Source organism: Lepus europaeus, chromosome 2 (assembly GCF_033115175.1).
Source record: "Lepus europaeus isolate LE1 chromosome 2, mLepTim1.pri, whole genome shotgun sequence".
Taxonomy (NCBI): domain Eukaryota; kingdom Metazoa; phylum Chordata; class Mammalia; order Lagomorpha; family Leporidae; genus Lepus; species Lepus europaeus.
In genome coordinates, this window is record NC_084828.1 from 152087462 (window position 1) to 152093544 (window position 6083).

A 6083-nucleotide genomic window follows, 5' to 3' on the forward strand; every position below is an offset into this window, starting at 1 on the left:
AAATAAAATACAATAATAAAAAAAATTACAATCCCAACCAATAATATCCTAAATTATGGTCAAAATCATTATTTTTTTTAATTTTACTTATTTGAAAGGCAGAGTTGGGGGATAAAGATATCTTCTATCCACTGATTTGCTCCCCAAATAGCCACAAAGGCTGGGGCTGGGTCAGGCAGAAGTCAGGAACCAGGCACACCATCCGGGTCTCCCACGTAGGTGGCAGGGGTCCAAGCACTTGGACCATCTTCCACTGTTTTCCAAGGCGTATCAGCAGGGAGCTGGATCCAAAACTGAGCTCCCAGGACTCAAACTGGTGCTCAAATTTGAGGTGACAGCATTGCAAGCAGTGGCTTAAGCTACTGTGCCAAAATGCCAGCCCCTAAAACCAGCACATCGCAGGCCCAGCCCTGCCAAACTGAGGAAGGTTTGAAACCAAAAAAAAAAAAAAAAAAAAGCTACAGAAAGTGATCCTGGTGTGTCACTTCCTGTATCTGTGCTCTGAGGTTCCAGTTTGCATTTCTGTACACCAGGGCTCCCAGGACGTGGAAATCTGGGCTTGCTGATGCATTCTGCCGCCGCTGGATCAACACCGCACGCTCTCATCCCACAAGGCCTCGGGAACGTGAAAGCAAGAGCTCTGGGCAAGTTAACCTCGCGAAGCTGCCGTCTCCTCAAGGCTAACGTGAAGTTAGCATCCATGTTCCCCTCCCGCGAGGGTTCCGTGCAAATGAAAGCTTGAAAAGTGCCCAGCAGGACCCAAGAAAGAGCAAGCCCTTGCCCAGGGGTAGCTGCAATTATTATTTTGTCAATCCCAATAAGAAAACCTGCACGTTAAACAAACAAACAAGTAAAAAGTGCACGTTACGGTCTGCGAAGTTTTCCCAGGTCCGCGCCCTTGCAACCCGTGCCCCAGGTTGTGGTAAAGCAGCTCCTGCCGAAACACCTTTTGGGGTCCTGACATCTTGGCACCCACTGTCAATCTCTAGAAAGGCAATCACCCAGCTGGGTGCGCCACGAGTCACGGAAACCATACCGTAGCCCTACTCTGCGGAAGGCGCTGTACCAGGCTCGAGCTGGAGAGGAACAGTTCCCACACACAGTGCCATGCCGTGTGTCCCCTGCAAAGGTCGGCTGGCACTGCGACACTGACAAGACGCAACAATTCCATCCCGGGGTGTGCCACACGCCAGAAAGGCTCACTTCCTACTTCCTGGGCCAGCAAGGCCAGGTTCTGCTGCCGGTCCCACCCGGAGAGAGAAAGGCATAGGAGGCCCTGTGGGGGACAGGCCCATTGTCCCCTCCAGGCTCACGGGCCAGGTTTCTCACTGAGAGGCCAGATCCCTTTCCCAGGAGAGCAGCTCTCTGCACCTTCACAGAGCAAATAGTGGCGGCTGGAATCCGAGGGGAACCTCCACCAAGTACATGTCAATGAGACGAATAGGCCAGAAATCCCCACAAGAGCTTCTAAGCACAAGCTTAGCGGAATCCCGTAGGGTCTGGGGTTATTTTTCTCTTTCCAGAAAGCACTCAAGCAATCTCGTTTCATAACCGAGAGTGGATTCCCCTATGGAATCCCCTTCTCTGAAGATCTCCACAAATCAGAGATTCACCTGACTGGTCACAGTAATTTAAGTCTAACCCCATTTCCTGGCACAGTGAGGGACTTCTTCCCGCTCTCCACCCCAGAAAACAGGTTCCAGTCTGCTCTGGGAGGCCTGATGCCTGGTCTTTCCGACCCAGTCAAACCACGCTCTCCACTTCGAGACAGGAAGTCAGGGTTGGTTGTAGAGTCTGGAATCTCCTCCTTGCTGCCTTTGCTGATGAGAGTACCACACGGTACAACCAGGCTGGCAGAAGGCCTGGCAGCCTCCTAGAAGATTCACACACACCTCCCTCCTCTACCATCCGGCAGTTTCACACCACAAGGAACAGGAACATGTGTCCGCAGGAAGACGGGCACACAAAGCTCCCAGCAGCTTTATTCACAGTGTGGTGGGAAACAGAGCAGGGGTTGCCACCGCGGGGTCAGGGAAGGGACGATGGGCAATGGGGAGGAAGGAACTTCCTGAGCCGATGACAGTGTGCTCGGTCTCGGGGGACTGGAGTCACACAGGTGCACGCGTCTGTCAGAACATGATGTCAACGACCCTGGAGATCTGTGCATTTCACCACCTATACATAAAATTAACCTTCAGAAAAAACACGGCCACGGGCGGAGCTCTCATCACATGTGAGCCCAGGTGTTTAGGAAGGCACTGCATCAGTGTCTGTAATTTACTTTAAAACCTACAAAGCAGAAAGCTGGACCCATGGGCGGAGGCACGGGCGGGCAGATGTGTCAAGAAGCCAGCAGGCGTACATGCTAATTACAGATGCCAGGTATGGGCAGTTAGGCAGTCACTGTTCTTGCAACTTTGCTGAATCCTAAAACCTGGGCTGGGGGGTAGTGTGTCCCAGTTCCTCTGCTTCCACTCCAGCTCCCTGCTAATGTGCCTGGCAAAGCACTGGGGGTGACCCACGAACATGGGTCCCTGTCATCCACATGGGAGACCTGGATGGAGCTCCAGGCTTTGAGCTCTTCGCTTTGGTCTGAGCCAGTCCAAGCTATTGTGGCCATCTGGGGAGTGAACCAACGGATAGAAGATTCTCTCTCTCTCCCTCTATGTGTGTGTGTGTGTGTGTGTAACTCCCCCCATTCAAATAAATAATCCTTTAATAAAAATGGGGCTGGCACTGTGACACAGTGGGTTAACGCCCTGGCCTGAAGCGCTGGCACTCTATATGGGCACCGGTTCGAGGCCCAGCTGCTCCACTGCCAATCCAGCTCTCTGCTATGGCCTGGGAAAGCAGTAGAAGATGGCCCAAGTCCGTGGGCCCCTGAACCTGCCTGGGAGACCCAGAGGAGGCTCCTGGCTTCAGATCGGCACAACTCCGGCCATTGCGGCCAACTGGGGAGTGAACCATTGGATGGAAAACCTCTCCCTTTCTCTCTCTATCTCTCTGTCTCTCCTCTCTTTGTGTAACTCTTTCAAATAAATAAATAAATCTTTTAAAAAAAATGGGATGGGGGAAAGGTAGCATCACAGTGCTCTTTCCTTACTCTATCACATTAGAAATTCAGCAAGGTTGGGGCCGGTGCTGTAGCACAGCAGGTTAAACCACCACCTGCAGCGCCAGCATCCCATATGGGCGCTGGTTCGCGTCCCGGCTGCTCCACTTCCAATCCAATTCTCCACTAATGCACCTGGGAAAGCAGTAGAAGATGCCCCAAGTCCTTGGGCCCCTGCACTCGTGTGGGAGACCCGGAAGAAGCTCCTGGCTTCGGCCTGTCCCAGCGCCGGTGGTTGGTCCATCTGGGGAGTGAACCAGCGGATGGAAGATTCCTCTGTCTAACTCTGCCTTTCAAATAAATAAATCTCAAAAAAAAAAAAAAAAATCAGCAAGGCACCCAGGCCCACCAAGCCATGGGCCGTCCGGGTTTCAATCCTGCTGGAGCTTTACAGGAACTCCCATCACTCAGGCCAAAGATTTTCTGCCTGCTTCCCTACAGACAAAGCGGCTACTTGAATGTAAGCCAAAAATTCCCGCTCAAGAGGGAGACAGATCTCCCTGACTCGGATTCCCAATTTATTCTTTCAATCCCTGCACCAAATTTATTAGCTAACTGCACAGCACTCCGTTTCCCTTTGCCCCACGCCCATGCAGCCAAAAAACAAACAAAGAAAACCCAGGCCAGACACTTGATCCACAAATGCAGCCAGAGGCTACGGGGGCTTGAATTCCTCTGGGCGGGCCAGAAGCCCCGCCGAGGGCAAAAACAGAGGATGCCGAAGTTACAGTGACTTCATGAGTTAGCGCACAGGCACGGAGGAGCCCGGACAGCTCGTTGCTGGAGCCCGCTGCGGGGTTTAGTGACATCTGGGGTCACTTGAACTTGGTGGGGATTCAGCTGCTCAGAGGTACCAATGAGGAATGCGCCGGCCCTGCCCCCAGTCTCTCACATTACACGCGGCTTCCTTCCCCGCCCGGCCCCACTTATCCCGGGATGACACTCGCTGGCCGGCCCGGGCTGCCCAGCACCTGGGCGCCCCGGGACCCAGTGCCGACCAGGGGCCGCTGCTGGGCACCGGGGCGGCCACTCGCGGAGCTCTGTCCCGGACTTTTTTATTATTTAAAAAGCACTTTTTGTGTGTGCTCATAAGCCCCTCGGAACAAACTCGCTGACACCACCCAGCGTCCCCGAGGACCACACAGGGCGGCCGAGCGCGAGCACCAGGGAGCGCGCCCGGGGCTGGCACGAGCAGCGGCCTCCGCCGGTTTCTCCCCGAGGCGAAGGGCAGCAGCCCCAGCCCCGGGACGCGGCGAGCGCGCCACGGTCAAGGGAGCCTCCGAAACAGACGTCCCCTCCTCCCCGCAGCCGCCCACCCAGCCTGGAGAGCCCTGAGCCCGGCAAAGTGGGCTGGGGTGAGGGGAGAAAAAAAAAATCCCCTGCAGCCGGGGAGACGTTGCCTCCGGCACCGGGGACTCCCGGCGAGCCGGGTCTCTACCCCCGAGCGCGTGGCGCGTGTGCGCCCGCCCACTCCGTACCCCTGCCCGGGAGCAAACTGCACCCGGGCGCACGCGGAGAGGCGACCCGGGTGCCCTCTCCGCCCTGCACTCCGGCAACCTGGACTCCGTGTCCAGCTCCCGCCCGATCTCAGCCGAGGACCCGGGCGGCAGCGTGTCCCGGACCCACCTGTAGCCTCAAAGCTCCCCCTCCACGACCCTTCTGGGTGCCCGGAGCCGCACAGCCCACGACCCCACAGGCTGCTCCGGGAAGCCTCTCCCCACGCCAGGGATTCACACCCCACCTCACCTCCCGAAAGAAAGTTGGCCCAGGGCCTCCCCTCCCCCCGTGACCACACGTGGGCCCTTCCCCGCGTCCGGCTAGCGCGGGGGATCCTCCCGCTGCTCTGGCGCCCCGGCACAGGTCACCTGCAGGGGTCGGGGAGCGCCACGCGGACTCGACCGGCCGGCCGGGCACCGCGTCTGCGAGGCCGCAAGGAGGGCTCCGCGCCCGCCGACACCCCACACCTACCTTTCGGGGACCGGCCGCGGAGAAGGCGCGGGCGCGGGCTCCCCGAGATTGCGCGCGGCGTCCCGGGAGCAAAGTTTGCGCGGTGCACAGGCGGCGGCGCGGGAGGGCGTGGGCGCCGGGGCGGGGCCGGGCGGCGGCGGCGTCCGTCCCTCCGGCGATCGGCGCGTCGGTCCCGGCCCGGAGCCCGCGGCTGCCGCGCTCCCGCGCTCGCTGCGCCCCGCGCCCGGCGCGCTCCGGCTCCAGCCCCGCCGCGCCCCCGCCGCCGCGCGCCCGCTACACTTCCTCTTCCTCTGAACTCATGGGCGAAATATGCGTCGCGGCGTCTTCGGGGGAGCCGCGCGGCCTCAGCAGCCCTCGCCCTCTGCGACCCGCGCCGCCAGCAACCCGCGAATCCGAGGAGCACAGACCCTCCCTCCTCGCCCCTGCTCACCCAGCGAGTGCGCGGCCCGGGGAGCGCAGCCGGGATGCCATCCAGGGGCTGGGGGCCGGGGGTGTAAGGAGAGGACCCGTCTCCGCCCGTTCCACAGGTGGCAGCCTCCCGGGCGTCGCGAATTACTTCTCGGGAGTTAGCGATGCTCGCCACACCCTCTTGTGCCTACCTCACTCGGGCAGCGGTTTGAAACACCAATCTCACCTGACAACTTGGGGCCGACCTGGGAGAAGCCGCGGGTCCGGGCTGCCTTAGCCTGGTGCAAATGGGCGGCGGCGAGCCCGCGATGAGGGACTTTCCTTGTTGGAACTGTTTTCCAAGCAGCACGCTTGTGGTGCACGGCGGAGAGGCGGCACCTAGACCCACATGGTCAGTCCGGGAAGACTTCCCCGCTGCTGTGCCTGGCGACGGTCCGGGACCGGAGTGGGGACCTGCCGCCCTGGGCCTCTTCCTCCCGGGTTCCTGTGTGGGACCGTGTTTGGGGGGCAATCTGTCAGCGTCGTCATCGGGGCCCTGGCACAAGGAGGCTGCAGACATCTAGCGAACCATGTCCATTCTCTGCTTGTGCAAAGA

At 59.1% G+C, this 6083-nt stretch overlaps 1 protein-coding gene across 3 annotated transcripts in view; it reads right to left on the bottom strand.

The window, feature by feature from the left end:
- RFTN1 (raftlin, lipid raft linker 1) overlaps window positions 1–5795 on the bottom strand; it is a 225564-nt gene extending 219769 nt beyond the window's left edge. Inside the window, exon 1 of one of the 3 annotated variants that reach the window (XM_062215040.1) lies at window positions 5715–5795. The gene's annotated coding sequence lies outside the window, so the exon portion shown is untranslated. Of the gene's footprint in view, window positions 1–5080; window positions 5156–5510; window positions 5593–5714 lie in introns of those variants that run through there. The other 2 variants (XM_062215057.1, XM_062215030.1) reach the window with 2 other exon arrangements.
- Between the last annotated feature and the right edge of the window lie 288 nt (window positions 5796–6083).